Here is a 23191-nt window from a genome sequence, read left to right as displayed (position 1 = left end):
GGAAAGAGGATCATTTACATTAGAAATCAGATAATTTGTGTGAAATAAATTGAAAACCTATCAATATCTATAAACTGTAGATACTTTCTTATTCTTGTTTTTATTATAAGATCATAAAAGTAACTCCATTTTAAAAATCAATCAAAGCAGGTTTCTTTGAATTATGGCATTATGTGGTCAGGTCATTCCTCTGACATTTGGTTTTTATTTTATTTTAGTCATTTGTTGCATATCACGTTGATAGAGCCTAAATTTTTCTTGGAAACCCAACTAACCTATTAGAAAGCATCAAAAAGTGATATGAGTTTAGTTTCATGTTTGAAATTTAAATAAGTGGTTTCATTGTTTCTGGGTCAATGGTGAAATTTATTTGTTTAAGGAACTATTATTTTTCAGAAAATTATTTTTGTCTTCTTTCCAACTTAGTCTTAGACACTCTAAAACAGACAATGAATATGACCTGCCCAGAGTCATACTCCCAAGAATATATAATGTGAAACCTGAACTCAGATTTTGCTAACTTTGAGGACAGTTCTCTATTATTAAGATACATCGCATCTCATTAAAATATTATATCTAAAGACAACATATTTTTATCAACCTTTATAAGGGAACAAATAGCTACTTCCCCAGAAATGCTTTGAAATTCATCACATCTTAATCAAACACAAGAATTATTGTTGCTCTATAGGATTATGTATAGTTGTAGTAATTGTAATTAGTTTTTTAAGCAGATGAGGTAATACTACCTGACAGTAATGAATAGCATTGCATTTATACTAGTTCTCCATTTTTTCTTAGGCCTATCTGTGCATTTGTCATGTAAGTTTCTTCAAGGCAAGAACCATATTTTATCTTCTACTTTATCTCCATTTGTTCTTTTTGTACTCTTTTATTTGGCACATAGATGGTACTGATTTATTTGGGTGATTACTCATCTATCAATAATTTGAAGTTTAACTAAAAAATCTATGACTTTTCAAAAATGGAAACTCATTATACCATAAATGTTCCTCTTGGAAGAAATGTCAAATAAACATTAATTATTGATGTAAGTTTGGTTAAATTATTATATTAAAACCATCATAACATTTCATTCATAGACATATATGTTTTTTCACACTATCCCCAGGAACTGTTGCCATAGACTTTGAGCTGGGAATAAAGAGAGGAGATGGATATAGGACAGATACATCAAAGAGTTCCCGTGCTAAAGCTCCAAAGGATTCTGTGTTCCAAAAGCAACAGTGATGGCAGTGGCAAACTTTCCTTTACTGTTATAAGCTGTTGAATTATCTCTTTATCTCTTAATGGTTTAATTAAGTTCAAAGGGGCAGCTAGAAGACACTCAAAACTAAGAAGAGTGGACATAAGGAGCCTTCTGATTTGTTCTAAGTTCACCTGAATGCTGGATATATATATATATATACACCCATAAGATTGGCAAAAAGATCATTGTCAAAATAAGAGTTAATTACTAAGACAACTCCTTTATTTTATAGAGGAAGAAACTGTTTTAGAAGCATATCAGTGCTCAACTCATACACCAGTTATAGTAAGGACAAGTTTTACTCAGTTTTCCTGATTTCTTCTTCAACCCTTACTCTGGCACAACTTTGCCAACGAGGCAAACAAACAAATTGTGAGATGATTCTCAAGTCACTTTGGCTATGCATGAGAAAAAATTAATAAATTAACAGACTTTCAAAAGAACAAGTAAAGTAACTTTACCAAAGGGGAAGATAATGAAGAAACAAAGGTCATAACACAAGAAACCTCAACTTGATTTATTATTTTAAACTCAGTTTTGCCTTCTGTGCATGTGCATTTGCATTTTTGACTCTGTCTGGGAATAGTAAGATTTATTCATTTATACCTGAATTTTTATTATCTCAGTTATAGATGATCATAGAATCCCAGAAAAGTTTTCATCCTCAAGATATCAAAACTTATGCAGCAAAGCTAGACTTTGATCCATAACTCCTGCACTAATTATCAGTGATCCTAAAGACCCCGGAGAAAATGTTGACATTGATGTCTAATTTTATATGCAGGTTGTGGGTGCTCTAATGACCACAAATTGTGCTATCATTAGACAGAGGAGGCCTGCTGTGTGATATCCCTGAGGTTTTGCTGAGATTTACACACATATAACATATGTACTTACATACAAATCACATACACCTCTCTTGGGACATCTCACAGTGTCAAAAGAGTATTTTTTTCAATGTTTCCACCTGTAATTATGGTGAAAGGAATGCCAGCATTCCTATTATAAAATCAGTCTTTGGGGTTTATGATCACAACTGTAATAAATTACAAGGATCGAAAAGAAGATGTTAGTCGCCAGTGGCAAAGACAATTCATTTAAAAGAAGGATTAACTCATTTGAATGTTTTCCCAAGACTTAAAACACCTTTGTTTATATCTTTCTTCAAAATTTCAAAGATCTGATATGACTTCTTTAATAGTAGTACTTTCAAAGCACTAGCTCAATTAGGAGAAGTTTTAGGCCAAAATTATTTTTAATGTGATGTTTCACTAGCTATTAGAGATATTTCTTTCCATCAAGAAAAGGAAAAAAATAACTTCAGATATTATGTAAAAGGAACCAACAGTCCTTATTTGTGTTTTAAATAATTATTTAACTAAAAAAAAACTGGTAGGACAGATTATTTTAAAATCTTTTTCTTCTCAGAACTTATATTCTACCCAGTTAATATATATTGAATAGAAATAAGCGCAATAAATGATGATAAATGTCATTTGAAGTAACTATAACACAAACTTAATATGGCCATTAGTTTTTACAAATGAGGAGACTAAAAATGATAAACTTGATGGACCTCTCAATGAAAATATTTGTGGATTTGGGGAAAACAAATATTAAAGTTTATTGGATTTAGGAAGTTGAGACAAAGTTTTTATGTCATTTTAGTGTTTGGCACATATGATCACATTCACTTCCAATTATTTTTCATTTCTTCTCTTTATAGCCTGCCTTGCCAAACTAGAATATAAGCTGACAATGTCAAACATTTATATTTTACTTCATCAACACAGCTAGGCAGCGCAGAGTGCTACACTCCAAGTCTAGAAGATCATGGTTCAAGTTTTATGAGGTTGAGCAAGTCACTTGACCTCTTTCAGCCTCAGTTTACTCATATGTAAAATGGAGATAATTATAGCACCTAACTCTCCTGATTGTTATAAGGGTCAAATGAGATGATACATGTAAAGTGTTTTGTGAGCCTTAAAGCACCATATAAATCAGTGGTTCTCAACCTGTGGGTCGCGACCCAGTGGGGGTCGAACGACCAAAACACAGGCGTCGCCTAAAACCATCGGAAAATAGATATTTCTGATGGCTTTAGCCACTACTTTACATCAAGATCTTGGAAAGAACGGGGACCCTGCTGCTCGCACATTGTACTAATATTAGTTACCTATCAACAGCCCTTCCCTTCTGAGGGGCGATGGATTTACCCTATTGCCTGGAGACCTGACTCAAACAGAGACCCATAGAGAGCACCTGGGTGCTGGCTTCAGAGGGGTTAAGAACGAGTCCTGGAGTGGATAACTCCTGGAGTGGATAAAGTAACCCCAGCAAAGTGAAACCTCAGCTCGAGCTGCAGGGAGACAACAGGAAAAAGAAGACAGCGTCTGTGGACCCCCTCCCCAGGCAGGACTTAACTCCCGCTCCAGGGCTCAGGCTGCCTCCTGCTGGATTAATATTTCTCAACATATAATTAAATGTTGTTTTTGTGATTAAACACTATGTTTAAATTATGTTTAATTTGTAGCAATGAGAATATATAATGCATATCAGGTATTTACATTCTGAATCATAACTGTTGCAAAAATTCAGTTTTTAAGTAGCCACCAAAATAAGTTTTTGGTTTGGGGTCACCACAACATGAGGAACTGTATTGCAGGGTCATGGCATTAGAAAGGTTGACTGCCAGTGTGAGATTTTAAATGGTGAAGCCCATAAACTGTAGTGAGCTAAATGGTGGAAGATATAAATTGTGATAGATATAAGAGAGGGTGAGTAAATTTGACCACAGAAAATATGTTTCACTACAGTATCTTGGTTTTTAAATCAAATATAAGGTGGTCACCAGGGAAATATTCCCAATTATTCAAATACCCAAGTCAACCAGGTTTTATAGAGATTTTAAATTAATAATATAATGAAGAATTCGAGAAAGAGTAGAAAAGGAATAATTATGAAGGGCCTCAAGCCAATATGGCCTAGACCTGAGTCTTAAGAGAGAGAATCAGTCAGTCAGTCTTTTAACACTCACCGCAAGGTCTGCCTAAACAAGGATTCTAGTGACACCAGGCCAGCTCCATCTCAGCTAACTTTACCAGAAAGCCTTCTAGCCAGAGACTGTTCCAAAAGGCCTCTCTCCAGAGCCTCCAGGGGGAAAGAGTCCCCTTAGAGGAGCTCCAGCCGAGACCTCCTTAGAGATTGTCCTCTAAGAGCTTCCCTTCTCCAGAGCCTCTCTCAAGAGATTCTTCCCAAGCGATCCTCATCAGAGATCCTCCAAAAGGATCTCTATCTATCCTCAAGAGATTCTGATTTTTCTTATATAGGGGTTTTTCTCCCATGTCACCTCCCCTAAGTCCCTACATCTACCAATCACTGTAGATGCTTTCCAAAGGACTGCCCATCTGAATTCCTGCTAAGTCAACGAATCTCCTCAGTAAGTCTGAATCAGAAAAAATGCTGCTGTGTCGACCAATCTCCTCAGTAAGTCTGAAAGAGAGAAAACACAGCTGAGTCAACTAATCTCATCAAGAGAAAACTTGCCCGACCCTTTTAGGTACCTAGCATCCCATTGTATCAATTCTAAAAACAGGCATGGCTCAAAGAACTCCTTGCTTTATTATAAGCATGGGTCCAAGAACTTTCATTGTTTAGCAAGAAGTTTTCTCTCCTAAAGCAGTCTTAAGTATGGGTAGAGTAGGGGTCCTCCCATAGCAAGGAGTTTTCTCCCCTAAAGCAGTCTTAAGTACGGTTGGAGTAGAGGTCCTCCCATTTCTGATCCTGGCGAGTTCTCACATCAAAATGGGGAATGTTTCTCAGTAGGGAATTTGTTCCAATTAAGAATTCCCCGATGGGGAAATTTTTAACATTCACAAGTCTGAGAGATTTCAAGATTTACACCAGCACTTCAGGGCCTAGCTAGGCTTTTGGGCCTAAGCAGTCCTCAAAATGACTTGGTCCTCTCAGCTGCCACGCTGAGGAAAAACTGCCTCTCTCTTACGCTTTTCTATTGATTTCTTCCACAAAATTATTCCGGAAACTCTAACCTGCTCTCCTCCCTCACCTGCCACTGGGTTTTTCAGTGTTCCAGGGAACAGAAACACCAGACTTCTCCCGGGGGGGGGGGTGGGATTAGGGGGGTAGTTTGGCAGTTGGAAAACCAACTGACTCAGGCTACCTAGAATTCCAACAGGCACCCTTCCCAAGATTCTGTAGGGTCTTGAAGAAATCTTACCCACTATTCTTTTACCCTGTCCTTAGTTGCTAAGATCCCAATGACCCCAAATGGTTCTCATTAGCCCTATGGCTTAGTTAATCCTAATACTATCATCCCATTTATGTATTTTGTGGCAGTGTTATAGTAATGATATCATCATAACTTGGCTTTATATTGGCAATGTTGACTTCAAATTGATATCCATTCTAGCCATCCTACCACCTACTCAGGTTAGGTAGCCATCAGCTTACCGCCACTGCTCTTTCTCTCCCCACTATGGAGCAGTAAATTCTAAAACTCCACCATCTATGACCCTAGTTTGTTGTGAAGTTAATCCATTGATATTTGGAAGTCTCATCCTGGTGTCCAGCCCAGTTGATTAGTGATTAAATGAATACAAACTACTCCATTTAACCTACTATATCTACTAGTTGGCCCCAGGCCAGGCAACCTTTGCCTCTTGCCATCTAGATCTTGTTCTGGGTATAGTAATCTAATCAATAAGAGCATTCCTTCTGGAAATGTTTGGTAATTTGGAGACTCTTGTGTCTCCCCAGATAACAATCCCTCTCCCTGCCCCTAATTTTCCTACCTGTGTTTCTTTTCCATCAGAATGTTAGCTCCTGGAGGACAGAGACTATCTGTCTATTTGTTTGCTCAGCTCTTGGAATGATACCTAGCACATGGTAAGGGCTTAATAAATGTGTTAATTTATACAGAAAGAATACTTTTTGGAACCTTTATTTATAAGGTTTCACCTGGGCCTACAACCTGGGTCTAAAAACCTTCCAGAATATTTCTGGGGTAATTCCTCTTTTTTCACCTCTGAATACAAGGTCATTGGCTTTATTATGAGGTCCTTTATCCACAATAATTTTTCTTGACCTGGTGCTTTTAGCATAACACTTTTTTTTTCCCAAACAGCTGCCCCCTGAATTCATAATCAGTGACCATAATATAAGATCTGCATAGCCAGATGGTGAATTTTCTGTGACATAGCCACCAGGGCTAGCAATGACTCCAGAGACTTGAGATCTCTTTTAGGGGAAGTGTAATGTTTTGTGCAACTGAGAAATTGTTCAAATGATGTTGCTTTGTCTGTGGAGAATTCCCTATAGTCCCTCTGGAGTTGGCACTGTGTTACACAGCCCAATTCGTAATTGCCGGCCATTCAATCAGAACACATGGCTTGACAGGTTGTTTAAAGCTTCCCTTCGTCTCTGAGCTGCAGACTGATCTCACTAAGTCCTTCTGAGAGGCAGAGCCTTTTATCAGTCTTCTCATGTCAGCACTGTGCCTCAAAAAACACCACTGAGATTAAAGACTAATTCAAAAAAATCCCCGTTTGGGGCCTTCTCATGTCTGTGCACTGCTTCCCTCGGCTTCCTGTGGATACCAAGTACTTTGTACTGTTACTTAGAATCACAGAAGTTACACATGGCCAGACTTATTGGGTCATCTGGTCTTCCCCCCAGGGCCCACTGTATTTGTGAGCGATGTCCTTCATTATCAGAAAGGACAATGCTGACAGTGGGAACACCGGCAAGCAAGACTTGCAAGTAGAACAGGATGGCTGGCATTACACCACTGTCATTTGCTCACCCATCCCTTTGGGCTTCAGCAGCCCACAGAGTATAATACTTCCTTCGTCACAATTCCCAGATACTAAAGGGTTTGCATGCCGAACGAAAAGTATATAAGTATATAAAGTATAATGAATTTGCAGTTCAAATTAGAACTAGTATATGACACTACATCAAAGTTAACAAAAATGTAACCTAGAATATTTGTGACTAATGGCATAACTAATAGAATGTATTTTAAGTATTCGTCAAATAATAGCTTTTTATCATGTTCCTGAATCTTTTCTATACCTCTACCTCTTTCCAAGACTTTCAGTGTCATGAAAATGTAGGAAGCGATCCTGAAATCAGTCTTTGCCAGAATCATCTCAAAGCATTTGATTTAAGGAAGGAATGAGGAAACAACCAAAGGAATTCCAATAATATTGGTTTTGACAGAGATAGGAATGATTAAATGGAGCTGGTAAGGACTGATGAAAGACATGAAAAAAGAAGAAAAATATATTAGTTCTCAGACTAGCCATTGTCCAGCTAAAAAAAAAAATGAATTGATTACATAGTGTCCTGGATTTGGAGTCAGTAAGGGTTAATGTGAGCTTAGGAGAGGATCCTCAGTTTCCTCATTTGTAAAATGAATGTGTTGAATTCAGTGACCTCTAAGGTCCTTTCAACTTCTTAATTTATGATGCTCAGACCATTTGCCTCTTGTAGGCACTGCTCACCGCACAACCATTCTGACTGTCACTTGTGAGCATGTGGGACATTATATGAAGATTTTCCAGGTCAGTTCTTTATCTCTGAGGATATAATCAATTTTGGAATATTCTCTAGGATGTCATTTTTTCAATCTTTCATTTTTATTTTTTTTCAAAAATTAATAAACTGCTATTTCTTCTTCTAAAAATATATATAGAGAGACAAGCAATATACATGAAATGACCTGAGTGGTCAATGATGACAACTCTATTTCATTCTGCATGCTATTCTTCTTAAGTTCCTCTCCCAGAGGCTATACAGGTGGAATACCTTCTATTTGGAATGATTTCCCTTCATATCTTTTGTTTTTTTCTTTTTTTTTTAACCAAATGAAATTCTCCCTATTTAAACCCATTCCTCCCAATTTTAGACTAAATTTTTGTTTCTCTAAAAGCACTTTTTACCCTTTGTGGCAGTGATGATGATATTGTAATAGTTATTTGTGTACCTTCTCTAATCCTACTAGACTGTAGACTTCTCTTTCTCCTCCTTCCCCTCCCTCTCCTTCTTCTTCTTCTCCTCCTCCTTTCTTCTTTTCTTCTCCCCACTCCTCCTTCTTCTTTCTTCTCTTCCTCTTTCTCCTTCTCTTTCTTCTCTTCTTCCTCCTCCTCCCTCTCTTCTTCCTTCTTCTCTTTCACCTCTTTCTCTTCTTTCCCTTCATCCTCCTCCTCTTTCTCCTTCTTTTGTTATAGGATTCTTGCTGATATTTACTGTGACATAGATCACTTTGAACCTCAATTTACTCATCTCAGACATTAGAATTATTTTACGTCTATCTCATAGGGTATTATGAGAATAAAATAAGACAAAGTAGATAAAGGAATTTACAAACTTTAAATCACTATATAAAAAAGCTATAGTGGATAAATGTTTGGCCTCAGAGCTAGAAAAATTGAGGTCAAGTCCTACCTCTGACACAAATGTTTGTGTGAAACTGAGCATTTCATTTATTATTTCTGTGTTCTACACATCCCTCTAATACTATAAGCTGCAAATAAGTTGCCCACTTGCATTATAGAAGGTTTCTCATTTAGCAGGACCCTGTTTGAGTAAAATTGCAGCCCTAGTACCATATCCCTAATGTAATATTACTTATCCTTGTATTATTCACAGTGCCTTAAACACAACAAAACCCAGAGGTCCTAGATAAGTGTAGTGGATATGAGTATGGTGTGGGGAGAAGTGAAAAACTTATATATATATATATATATATATATATATATATATATATATATATATATATATATATACAAAATCTGGCTCAAAAAGAGAGAAAAGAACATACTGTGAACCATCTATGTACCATTCTGGGATAGGAAAAAAAATCTGTAGGATTTGTTGAGAGTTCAGTAACAGGTTCTGACCATAGCACTGGAGGAAAGCAGTTGTGTCTCTCTTTAATTTTAACATTCTCACAAGATACTCTATTACCAGGACATAGGATTAGAAGGAATTCCTCCTATATTTTCTGCATTCCCATCTTCCAAGTTTGGTAGGCATGGAAGCTCTGATTAATTTTCTCTTTCTGGACTTTTATGGGAATGCCTTTTTGGTCAACACTTTCTTGTTCTCAAGTTTCTTTTCATTTCCTTATTCTCAATGAGTCTAAGGGACCATGATAGATGCCTGAGATTCCTAAGATTGTACTTCCAAGAAAGAAAACATGCCACAAATTGTATAGAATAATATGTCTTTTAGAAAGAACTCTCAAGAAAAAAATTGAAATTTTATTTATAACATAGATTCTATGTAGTTCATCACTCCCAGGAATAAATGGTTTAGAATTTCCTCAAATTGAAAACTTGATAACACCATTCTTGAACAAAATTCAGCATTATGTTTATTCACAGCATAAATGCTAAGCACAATGTTACAGGAAGACTATTGATATTTTTTTAAAACCTTTACCTTTCATCTTAGAATCAACATTGTGTCTTGGTTCCAAGGCAAAAAAAGCAGTGAGGACTAGGCATTGGGAGTTAAATGACTTGCCCAGGGTCACATAGCTGGGAAGATTTGAACCTAAGACCTTCCAATTCTAGGCCTGGCTCTCAATCCATTGAGCCACCTAGCTTTCCCAACTATAGATATTTCTAATGAGAAAACAATCATAAAATTCTAGGGGTGGAAGGGACCTTAGAAAATTATTTATTTAGTAAATCCATCTATTAAACAGGGACTGTTTCCTGATATGAAAGTCAGAGTCTGGACCATATCCAATCCTTCCTGTCATAGCCAACTATGGTGCTTGATTCCAGCAATGTCCTATATTTCCCTCCTAGAGATGTGAAAATTCACATTTTCAACCCTTTTAACAAGCACTGTCTCCTCAATGCAGTCATGATGAGACTGCTAGCCATACCAGGTAAACTCATCTGTAGCCAATGAATATTTACTTTAGGAACGATCCCAGCCACTCAACCCCTTCCAACATATACAAGTGGTCTAGTACCTTCTGGACAACTTATAGTCTTAGACAATTGCCATGGCTGCTAAGAGGTTCAATGACTTGCCCAAAGGAACAAATTCAATATATGTCAGACTGAGGACTTGAACTCAATTCTTCCTTATCCTGAAGCCAGCTCCCAATCCTCTATGCAACTCAGACTCTCATTCTAAAAGCATCCAAATCCCTATGCTGGATCAGACCCAGTATATACAAGATTACAGTAGATAGTCATTAGGCCAATTTAATTATCAAAAATAGTCTTTGACAATGATGAAATTCTTTTATTAATGAATAATACAATCTATATAAAACAGTACATATTGTTGTTGATGATGTCTTAGGGAGATGGATGTGATTGTAAATGCTTGAAAATCTTGGTTTAAAACTTTATGATAAAGAGATTCAAAGATTTCATCTAAGGTCATTTTACTTTCATGATTTGAATGATGGTCATGGCTCAAAGAGATAATGTTCAAAGATATGTTGATTTACATGAAGAGGTCCCTAACTGAAAGTTTACTAAACCACATATACTTTTTCAGTATAATCTACTCATTATAAGCAAACTTTGTTGAAATGTGACGTCTTAATCTAAAGTCAAGATGGTTCTTTTTTTTGATAATTTATCAGAAATGTCATATTTTTATTTTTTACAATTCTTTCAAAAGCCACTGAAATTTTTCATTTGGAAAAAAGAGCAAGAAAATTATGTTTGTTTTTAATTTTCAGATGTGATTTTTATAAGTTTTGAATGAAAATTTGTATCAATTTTGTAGTAAAATCATATGCTTTCCTAATAGTGGTGGCTTTTGTTATCATTAATCTAATATCTCAAGGTACAATATACAAAGGGCAAAGCTCATAATTAACACAGTAGATGTGAAATCATACTTCGAATAATCTTGATAGTTTGGCTGACATGATTATGCAGTATTAAATCATTATTTTAAATATTAAATTTTGACTTATGAAGAGCTCATAAGAGAAACAGGAGAATGACACTTTCGTTTTCTTTCTTTATATTTGCATTATTATATTATCTTCAATCCCTGGTTCTTTGTAATTTTTTAAAGCTACTCATCTATTCTGCCATTCCATGAGAGTCCACTTGATGAAAATAAGATAATTTAAGCCTGAAATCCACTTATAAACTTAACATGCAATACACCACATTATGTTGAAAATGAATGAATGAGTTTCATTTTATGGAATGTCCATTCTTTTCTTAAGATTCTTCATTTGCCATAGAGGATACATGAAAAATAAATATATGGACCAAGTGAAGGTACCAGTGTTATTCCTTATATTAAACATTATTATATCAACTTATTTTTTATAGATAAAAGGAAATGAATATAGTAGAAGTTCTACCATTCTTCTTATATTCCAGTGTATCATCTCAGTATTTGTCAGGGTTATATGTACCACAATTTTGAGACTACTTTTCTATTTTTAAATGTTTTTCATAGGTGTAGTTATTGTTGTGTGTGTGACTTTACATTGCCCAAACTGTTATTTGAAGTTGGGTAGACTTCTAATGGAACTGATTTATTCATGTGTGTATTTGTGCATACCTTTATCTGTTTATTTATCTTGATTAGACACAAGATCTGGATGACCTACTTGGTCCAGAATTGAAACTGTGAAAGAGAAGTGACTGGAAAATTGTTTTGTACTTTTGATGAGCTCAAACATCTCTCAGAAACAACAACAACAAAAAAAAACCCCTAACTTTTAATTGCCAATATTCTTCCAATAATGTGTAATGCCTCTGGATCATGGCATGCCACATTTTCTGAAAAATTAAAGTGATAGGGCATGGGTACAGCAGCTGTCTGACTCATTAAAGAGTCAGATCCAGAGATGAGAAGTCCTGGGTTCAAATCTCACCTCAGACATATCTTAGCTCTGTGACCTTGGACAAGTCACTTAACTTCCATTTGCCTAACCATTACTGTTCTTCTGCTTTAGAATCAATACACAATATTGATTGTAAGGTGTCAGATAAGGTTTTGAAAAACATAAAATGAAAGGTTACATCAAAATCATTGGATTGGAACTTGGATGATATAAATAAATTGCAACATATTTCTAGGGAATAACCATAGTTGAGAAGTAGCTTTAAGCAACTGGTAGTTGGACATCTCAAAAATGAGGTGAGCTATTCATGTCAATTAGAAGAGGGCAAGTTGAAGCATAACACATCTTCTATTGATAGACAGATAATGTTCAGGAGGGAAGACCATTCCACATTGTGTGGACTTCTATTAAGTTTTTGAGAGCAAATGGACAATATTTTTACAGGATGAAAAAATAAAGATTTGTTTCAAGCTTTACCTTTGGAGTGAGTACCCATATTACTTAGATCAGAGTTCTAGCTGAAATCACACACACAATGTAAAGAATTTAATGGATGAAAAAGAATGTGAAGACAATACAACATACTTATTAAAAGTCAGTTTTGTCCCTTTTCAGTCCTTATTAGACATAATGAAAGGAAATGTGGCAGCACTGCATTGCAAATAAAGCAACAAATCTGGAGTTAGAAAGACAGTGGTTTGAATTTCACCATGCTCCTCTATTCCCCAATAAAACTAAAGTCACTTATATCTAGGTCTCAATCTCCAAATTCCTTATTTGTATAATTAGGGTTTTGAATGGTAAAACCTTGATGTCTCCATTAATTCTGTCCCTATGTTACTATAAAATGATGTACCCCAGTTTATTTCATAACCTCTGTAATATACTTGATCAGAGGAATCATTTTACTGAGGTACATTGAGGACAGATATATCCTCATGCAACCAACTGTCTTGGGTCTGTCCCCAATTTCCATATTTCTTCCTTTGAGCCTCAGAATCTAAATATGCATTTGAAATTTAGAACTTCAGTGTCTAAATGAAACTTTATACTTCTGCAGAGAACTATAAATTGATTTTTAGCAAAACCTCAGGCCTAATTCTTTGCTATAACTCTAAACATAACTATGAGTTTTTTTAAGCAGAGTAAAATTTATATTTAAAAATCTATTTTTTACTTTTTAAACACTATTACTATATATTTCTTTTTTAGAATAAAAGTAATCTCCATTAGGAATCTGATTTTAATCTTGAATGTATAAACAAGAGAGGTCAACCCCCCCAAAATCATTCTCATTCAGCACATGAAAGCAAGGTATCTCATGATCAATTAAGTAGTTTTGCAGTAGAAAACACGGAAGCCATTTCCTGGCATAAATGATGATTAATCCACCCTAATTATCAAGAGATATTGCCTACTTTTTTGTTAATTTTTAATGTGCAGTGAAAAGAACAAAATCATGACTAGGTTGCTCATCCTGTCATTTCTTTTTTTGCTGTGGAATATGAAATCCCAAGAGAATTTGTCACAATCTAACTAACTATATGTATAAAACTTGTTGCCCATATCTGCCTATGAATTTTAATGGCTTGTTTTAGGTGTTCTTAACTTGTTCCCAAAACATAATTAGGGTAACAGAGGAAAAATGTGTCATCTCCATATTCTCCAACTTGAATAAAATAGAATATTCTCTTGGGATTCTAGGGAAATCATTAGATATATTCATGAATGACAAAAGTACATACGGGATCAAAAAAGATATAGTCAGTAGAATCAGGACCTGATTATCAGCAATTAGATCATAGTAGACATTCACCCAGAACTCCCACAGAATATCCTTTCCTGCTCCCCCCAGAAATAGAATGCTGGGCTAAGCTCCACTGAGCTGATGTAGCTTAGTAACCCTTTGATATAAAATTTACAAACACACTTCTACTTTCTTTCTTCAGTGTTCTCTTTCCAACCTGCCATCCCTGGCCACAGCTCTTCTTTTAACCTCAAGTTCTGTTAGCAGAGTACATGCAGTAGTTCGCCATCAATGACAACCTATTCTGATCAATTAATCCCTATAAATCACTGGAGAGTATGACTGCGGTTCTTTAGGGGAAGGAGAGGCGTTCAGTCAGAGTGACTTTTCTTATTCCATATTTCACTTACGGACAGCACCGAGTGTAAGAACATTGATCATTATGGCTTTTGAATGTCAGTCTTTCATAATTAAATTGACCTTTCAAGAAACAACATACTGTACATTTGTAACACTTTTCACCCAATGAACTCAAAGCACTTAACAAGAAACTCAACAGCTTTGGTGACTTTCTACTTTGTAGTTCTGTAACATCTTTCCTTAGAAAAAGTTCAGATTCTATTTAAAGACTATGTGATATTTCTCGTTAGAACACTGTGGGAGAAGATTTTCAAATTCCGGTGCTCAAATGGCAACTTCAAGCTGCCTGTGAGTCCCGCCCTCCTCCCTCCCCCAGCCCCTGCCAATTAAAGGGGAGGGAGGAAATGCTCTCCCTTTGGGCGGATGGATAGAGGGCTGGGGCATGCAAAAAAATGACCTCCAGCTCTGGGAATAGGGAGGACGGAGGAGCCCCACCCCATCCTTCCAACCCCCACCAGCTGGGCAGGTATGGCAATACTTCACTAATGCTGCATTAGAGGAAGAAAGATGCAAAATATGTGCAGAAGTCTTTGGAATAAGAGAATCAATCCATGCTAAAGAGTACCTAATTTTCACAAGGAAGGTTAGTGTTGAAAATAAGATTGAGACTGGCTTCTTAGTGTAGATAATAATGATATTTGGATCTGTCGTCTTGTTTTCATAAAGAAATTAAGGAAAATTAGTTAGTCATTAAAGAAGTATAGTATAATCAACAAAACTGATCTGAAGTCGGGAAAACCTTAGGCCAAATCCCAACTGGGGCAAGTATTGATTGTGTAACCCACCTCAATCCTTGGATTTTGTTCATAGTTTCAGAAGTGTCCTAGGTTATTTTGGTCCATACCAGATCATTCAATTTATTTTAACAATCATTTATTAAATGTCTATTATGTTCAAGGCACATTGAAAAGCCTGACTCTATGCTAAAAAAACAAAAAAACAAACAAACAAACAAAAAAAAAAACTAGATAATTCCAGGGATCAAGGATGACTGGATGTTTACATCATAACCAGCAATGAGTTGGACCCATTTCTTTGTCTTTATAATGTCTGGCATTAGACGAATGGACAGGCACCCTTCTAAATCTAGGCTTTGTGGCTAGCCTGAATCACGCTATAAGATAATTTTTCTTCCCCATCGCCTTGTAGTGCTTAATGCTAACAGCTATAGAACAATGTGATCTATAGCTCACAAGGTAATCAAAAGGTTACCAACCAAAAAAAATAAGTAAATCTTGATGGACTTGGTACTTACTAAATGATGTTGCCCAATTTACTGCCAAGAAATAAACTGACCATGAGTTTGCAATAAATGACAAAAATGAACTATACCAATGTGACTTGGGAGATAAATCATTAGAATTACAGAATATAGAAAAAAAAATTAAAAAAAATTCTCATTCTGATCCACCATATCCTTTTAAGAATATGAGGTCTCATTATTATTTTGAAATTTGATATCTAGATTAAGCCCATCTAGTTGCCTTCAAAATAGTTCAGAAGTACTACGATGATTATAGAGTAGAAAATAAGGTTTGAGAAAAATTCAATTACTTGGATGACTTTTGAAATATTACTTGGCCATATCTTCCTGTAGTTATCTGAAAAGGCAGTCCATGGTATTATCAGAAAAACAGATTCATTTATAGACACTCAAATAGTCAAACTAAATCACTGATCCAGGGATAGTTAAGTAGCACAGTAGAAAAGAATATTTAATTTGGAGTTATAGATCCCGAGTTCATATTCTGCCTCAGCAAGTCATTTTACCTTTCTCAGCTTCAGTTTATTAATCCATAAAATCAGAGTAATAATATTATCTACTGCAAATAATTGCTATGAATATCAAATGAGATGACCTACAAAGCACTTTAAAAGTCATAAAGTAATATGTAAATTATAATCATCATTATCATGTAGATGCATTAATGCAAACAGGGATATTGAGTTAAAAGGTTGCTATGAATTAAACAAGTAAGGCTTGCTGTGCTGAAACTCTTTGTGCATACTACAAAATTCTTCTGATAGAATACATTCCTGAAGGTCACAATTAGCTAGATACAACATATATTTCTATATCTTTTTTAAATTTGATGAATAAGCAAAAACCAGCTTAACTGAAACATGAGGAATATAGATTGGATAGAAGGAAAAAAAGAATTTTGAACAATAAAGGCTTTCCCCCCCTAAATGTGTGAGTTTCCCTTAGGTATAGGTGTTTTCTAAATCTGGAAAGAACCTCAGAATCTTTCTAGTCCAAACCTCTAATTTTATGTCTAATGGGAATGAAACTTTCTCAAAGTAACATATGTATCAGCCTGGAATTAAATCTAGGTCTTCTGATTATAGGGTTAATGTGTTTTCTATTGTACTATACTGTCTACTCTCTTATAATACTTTGAGGTCATGAATACATAGTTTTACATGAATTAAACCTATAAAAGTCAGTAGCCAAAAAAGTTAAAATGAAATAATCAAGAGAAGTCATTGTTTGGCACTGTTATGATGAGACCTTCCCAAATTTTTCCATCATATCTCACATGTATTTATCTGTTACTATGTTTTAACCAACAGAATTTACCACAGGCCCTGGTACATAGTAGGCTAATAAATGATAATGAATGTTAGTTGAATAAGTGACTTGTAGCACAAGTAGAAGCATATATGCTAATGTATTTATTTGCAGTGATGAAAATTAATGAAGAGGTGAATGTAACAAGTCCTGATACCTGGGAGAGTGGGTAGAAACTGCAGTACACTTAGATCATATAGGTCTTACCCAATGGCATTATAAAACTTTTGAGAGCATATGATTGTATGCTAGAGATTCCTAAAACAAGGAGTAACTGGGTAGTTCTTAAGGATTTTATATTACTTCCCTTAATTCCCAGTGCCCCATTGGGAAAATATGTACATGACGCTTCTCAGGAATAAGACCAACTTAGTGCTTTCAAGCAAAACATTGATAATATTATTCAGGAAAATAAAACCAATTCTCAAAAATGAGCAACTGTCTATTAATGATTTAGTCTGTCATTCAGTAAATATATAGGTCAGTCAATTAATTAATATTCATTAAGTAGTTACTTTGTGTTAGACACTATGCTAAATGCTGGGGACAGTGAGTAACTACCATATTCCAGGTACCATTTCAAGTGTTAGACACAATTGGAACTAGACCTATGATTTCATTGGTACAGAAAATTAAGGGGAAGGAAATCTCTTCAATTTATCCTATTGTAGAATTGCCTAGATTAGAACACTGAAAGATTAAGTCACTTGCCCAAGTGTATGTCAGTGATGTTACTTGAACCCAAGTTATTGGGGTTGGCTCTCTGTTCAGAGAGGCTTGTTATCACTTATGGTCACAAATACTGGGGATCTTCTTTCTCTCTCTCCAAGAGGATGGTATAGGGTATGTCTCTGCTTTCCTGTTCTGGTGGCTTCAGTGGTATGATTCTCTCTGCAAAACAACAAAAATGCTGTTTTTCATTTTAAAACCATTGTTTAAATGCTGCATAAACAGGACCTTGGCATAGGAAAGGTTCTCATGACCTTGATATATAAATCTACAGACTTACATAAAAATAAGTAGATTATATGAGATTTCAAAGTTTCTTCCAATCCTATGATTCTATGTGTATGTAATATTTAGTTCCCCTATTTAAAATAACAAGTTAATATTATGTGATATTCTTTCCTATGGAATGTTACACAGGTTTTAATTTTAAGTTATTTAGAAGATTGTTGCTTTTTAATTTACATTTTAAATTATAAATACCAAAAATTTTATTCATTTACAAAGAAATATAATTTTAAACCATATACATTATGTGCATATGCATACAAAGGTTCTTCAAATATACATATTCCTTTTTTAAAATTAGTAAAATATTTTCTCTTATTTTTGATAATGATGTCAGTAGGGATTAGAGGTGAATTCTACACACAAGTGAATAAAACAGAAAAAAATTGAAACATTTTTGCAGTGAGTTAACTTTTCATTCTCTTTGGGTGACTATATAAGTGCGCTCTTGAATAAAACTAAAAAAAACCACTGCATCCAAAAGGACTTTCCTATTATCAAGTACACAGTAAAGCTCTGGATTTTCATTTCTCCTTTTTTATTCACCCATCTCCTCCTCTTTGAGACAGTTACATCAGGGAAATTAAAAGGCAGGATATCACAGCCAAGTTCTTAACAGCTTCTATTACAGAGAGAATTCAGACAAAAGAAACTGAAATGAATATAAAATCTAGTTTTAATTATGATTCTGCTGGATTTTTCTTCTTACCTGTTTTGCGTGAAACATTGTGAGGGTTTCCCCTCTCAGACTGGGTAGGCAGGCTCATTCTCTCTGCCACTGTTTGTTTTTGTTTGCTGTTCTCACATAACTCCAATTGGCATTAATGGGTCCTGTATGTGTAGGACTAGAACAGACCCCTAATTGTATCACTAATGAAAGACTTTGTATATTTTACACTTTAAGATGAGCATAATATATCTCTGTATCACTTGAAGAAGAATCTTGTTTCAAGTAAAATTGAGATGAATTAACTATAACAGTCATTTGTAACTAGATGAAAGTGGAAAGAAGAATTTTCTCCAGGCAGCTGCATTGTTAACACTGTGGCGCCTCTGTTTGAATAATGAAGTATATTTCAATTGAACTCCTAGTCTGTGTGGCTCACCTATTCCAATTTAAAAGCTTTCCAAATGGATATGTATGGCTTTACAGTCTGGAATTCGGAAGCCTTGATTAAATGGCTCATAAGAAATCATAACTATAGGTCAAATGTTAGTACTATAACATCTCACACCACCTAGGTGGCCTGCCTTAGTGTTAAGATCAGCAACACAATTTAGAAGAAAAGACACTAGTAACACATTCATAATACATAGACTTTAAGAGCCTTGGTCTTATGTGCAAGCAGAGTTCTGCATAATAAAATGCAATATTAATCTATATTTTCTATCCTGACATGGTTTGTATGTATTAAGAAAGCAAAGGCTTTCCCTCTAACAAGAAATGTTTTCCTTGCTGACTTTCAATAAGTGAAATAAATGCTTATGTATCCACATCCTGAATCTCACTTTTTGAGTCATTTTTTAAGGTTTGCATTTTTGTAGTCTTTTGTTAATTGTAACACAACACATTTCTGCACAGTTCTCAGCATCAAGACCATGTGTGAATTCCCACATCTGACTTTCACAAATTAATCACAGATAGGCACACTGTAAACAAGAAACCTTGATGAGAAACGGGAGACATTATATAATTTGTGCTTTGATTAAGTGACTTTCCTACTTAATTTTAGATTACATGAAATATCCAGAAGTAATCATTTTCATCTCACATTTCACCAGGTTCAGAAAACGGAACATTTCTTCTTACATGATATGCAAATGCTTTAATAAAAAAACCAAAGATTCAATGAAGAAATATATCTACCTATAATTGCAAAGGGAATGCAATCATTTAGATTAATTATATTGGAGTGAATTTTGTAACATTGATATATTTCTACAATTATTATTAAAATCTTTACTTTGGAGATACAAAGAATTTTTTCTTTGCAAATGGGGGCTTTTGTTCCCTTTCATTTTAAGCCATTTTATTGATTATAATATAACCTTTTTTACAATTCTGGAAACTTCTTAGCAATTAATTCCTGTCAGAGATAAGCATCTACCTTGGAGGAGGTTTCTAAACCAGAATTTTCATTACAAATTACAAAGTCTATATTAAAATGATATAAATATGTATATGTTTGTGTACAGGTGGTCTGCATTGATATTATATATGTCATACACATTTAGCGTATAGAGATACTTTGAAAAATGTTTTTAAATACCTAATCATTGAATAAAATTTACTAGGTTTAAACAAATTGTGTGTGTTAATTAGTAAAAGGAGAAGGTAAGTAAGAGGAAGTTAGCTGGCACAGTGGATAGAGTGCTTGGTCTGATGTGAGGAAAAGTCATTTTCTTGTTTTAAAATCTGGTATGTCCCTTCTTAAGTCCACTTACATAGTTTGCCTGAGTTTCCTCATCTGTAAAAATGTCTAGAGAAGTAAATGGTAAAGCTCTCTAGTATATTTGCAAAAAACCCCTCAAAAACATCATTAAGAATCAGAAACAACTAAATATGACTGATCTAAAAAGATTAATAAAAGCTGAGGTCAAAGAATATTACCCACACAAATTTATTGATTTTTAGCTAGTTTTTAAAAATATATTTGGTTTAACTGTTGGTAGTTAATATATTTTCCATTATGATAATTTAGATTTGGGGGAAGATGAAATTAAAGGTTTCAGTTACTGGATATATTATCTGTCCTAATCCTTATGTGTACTACATGTACATAACAAATTAATGTTTCCTTATTTATAGAAATTGACATTTCTTATGTGAATAGTTTAAAGTCTTGGTAAGACACAAACATTTGATGATATCAGTACAAACTACAAATAAAACAGGATATACAAATTTAAAGCAATTACTTTAAAATTATCCTTAAGCCCCTTTGGCCAGTCAAATTAAAAAGAAGGGAGGGAATCATAGAGGGATGAAAGAATGGAAGAAAGATTGAGAGAATCTCAAGTTGGTGGCTTTGTAAAGAAGTATGCACACTCCTACATTGCAAGTGGATTTGTAAATTAGTAAGAGCTTTAAGAAAGTAATCTTGAAGTAGACTGCTAGAATAATAAAAGATATCATGTCTTGACTTGCAAAATTTAATTGTTGAGAATATATTATGATAAAATAAAATAATTAAAAAGTTATATATTCAAAAGTAATTAACTAAACTATATTGTACTTTCTATAAAAATGACTTTATTTTCCAAGAATGAGAAAGATGGATAAACTCTTAAATAGCAAGATAATAGGATACTAATTAAATTAAGAGATAAAAATGAGAAATATAAAGAAATTTTCAATTTTATGGAATAATGTGAAGCAAAGAATAAAAAACCTTTTGCACAAGGGTATCAGTAATATAAAAGGAAACTATTTGCAAAAATTAGGGGAGAGCAAACAAATAGTGAATTTGGAAAAGGAAATATAAAGGAATAAGTTATAATTTGTGATAGATTTATAATGTGTAGGTAATTTTCAAAAATTTAATTAATTGTAGGTATATTTTTTCTATCATCATAATTTGGGGGGACAATCTAACTGACTAGTTATGTTTATTGCTTTGTGACTCTAAACCCCTATATTGACTAAAGTTTGGTAGCATTTTTTTTTCAAATGACTGAAGATAAACCCTGTTTTGACAGTCACTGGTATTCTGAATGAACTAATTAGTTTGACTTTAGCCATAATAAGGCTTGACTTGCTCCAAAATGGATAGGTGAGAGAAAGAAAAAAAAAAACAGTCTTTGGGGATTTGGAAGCATCCTCATATCTCCAGTTTTCAGGGATATTTAAGACAATCCCAGCTGCGTGAGTGAAAAGCTAATATGGTAGTATGAGAGGGAAAAGAAGGTCAGGAGTAGAAGAAATGTTAGATTGGTGGCACTGTTGTAGTCTTTTTCTAATAAAATCTTTGATAGAAATGCAAATAGAATACTTACTCTGTGAATTAATAGCTGGTTTCCAATTAAAGACTATGACATAGTGGTTCACTACCTAGTATTCAAATAAATTACTTGAAGCAAGCTCAAGAAAATTTCAGCTCTTTAAAATGAAGAAAAGTATAGGTAACAAACCCAATTTAAATTAGCCAAGATTCATACTTCATAGCTGAAAAAATATGGATAGTTTGATATGATGATAAAAATGTAATTTCATGGAAAATGTTCTTTTTTTGAATCATTAAACTACCCCCATCCCTCTCCGAGGAGGCAGACATAACTTAGAATGTTTCATAAATAATATATCTATAATTTTTCTACTTCCTCTAGTAGTGTAGAAGTGAAGAGAGACTGGGAGAGAATTATTCAAATTCCTTATACAATTCATTTCTTTGTAATTTGTCAACATAACTTTGGATCACAAGATTTTCATCAACACTTAAAAATGCCCAAACCAAATCCTATTTCTCTAACTTCCTGTATTTGACTTTGTATGGGAAAAATGACTTTAATATAACATTTTATCAAGTTTCTTCTGAGAATTTTCCCAAGCTTATTTCTCTAAAACTATTACTGAATTCAATGACCTCTGAGACCCCAGAATACTATAACTGATTCACTATGTTTTCTTTATAACTGTGATCTACCAAACATAGGACAGGGACCACTCATGTTCACGTGGATTACCTAGTTGGCTTGTTATACCTCGTATTAATATTTGTCATATATGCACACCTGTACTTTTATAGGGGGAAATATTTTAGTATATTCAGCTTTCATAAGAGCCTACTTAAAGTCAATGTGGTGTGAGGATTTTTCCATTTTTCTATATTGTCACTGATCTCAAACTCATTTAATTCACAGTAATGTGGCAATATGCTGATAAATCATATTTTGAGAATCAAAATTACTAAGCCAGGAAGGGGAAAATATTTTAAAATAGTGATCTTGGTTTTCCAAATTTTGATGTAAAATTCTACCTGAGGTTAAAGCTTATTGTATTTTTCTCTTTGATTCCCCAATCACTGACAGTGTCTAATATACAATATGATGACTTAATACATAAGTATTGAAATGAGTTGAATTTAACAAAGATTATTTTGGTGCTAAGCAAAATAAGAAAAGCATTTAACTTTTTCAGAATCTGTAAGAAAAATTAACTTCTGTAAGTTTTGTGCATATTTATGTAATTAATTTTGTCATAAAATATTATTTAGATATGCTAAATCATTGGGTTATGAATCTTCTTCCTCTTTTAAGAAAATATTTGATGATTTATAATATCTGTTTTAAATACTGAAGATC

General features: G+C 34.2%; 1 protein-coding gene and 1 pseudogene across 5 annotated transcripts in view; both read left to right on the top strand.

Moving 5' to 3' along the window:
* LRP1B (LDL receptor related protein 1B) overlaps positions 1-23191 on the top strand; it is a 2480145-nt gene that overhangs the window by 902597 nt on the left and 1554357 nt on the right. The gene's annotated exons all lie outside the window — the stretch shown is intronic.
* The window catches only part of LOC130458859 (39S ribosomal protein L47, mitochondrial-like), a 149599-nt pseudogene continuing 133393 nt past the window's right edge, over positions 6986-23191 (top strand).

Source organism: Monodelphis domestica, chromosome 4, assembly GCF_027887165.1.
Source record: "Monodelphis domestica isolate mMonDom1 chromosome 4, mMonDom1.pri, whole genome shotgun sequence".
In the NCBI taxonomy this organism is placed as follows: Eukaryota; Metazoa; Chordata; class Mammalia; order Didelphimorphia; family Didelphidae; genus Monodelphis; species Monodelphis domestica.
The sequence above is the reverse complement of the archived record's forward strand: the minus strand, read 5'-3'. Positions and strand labels throughout refer to the sequence as shown.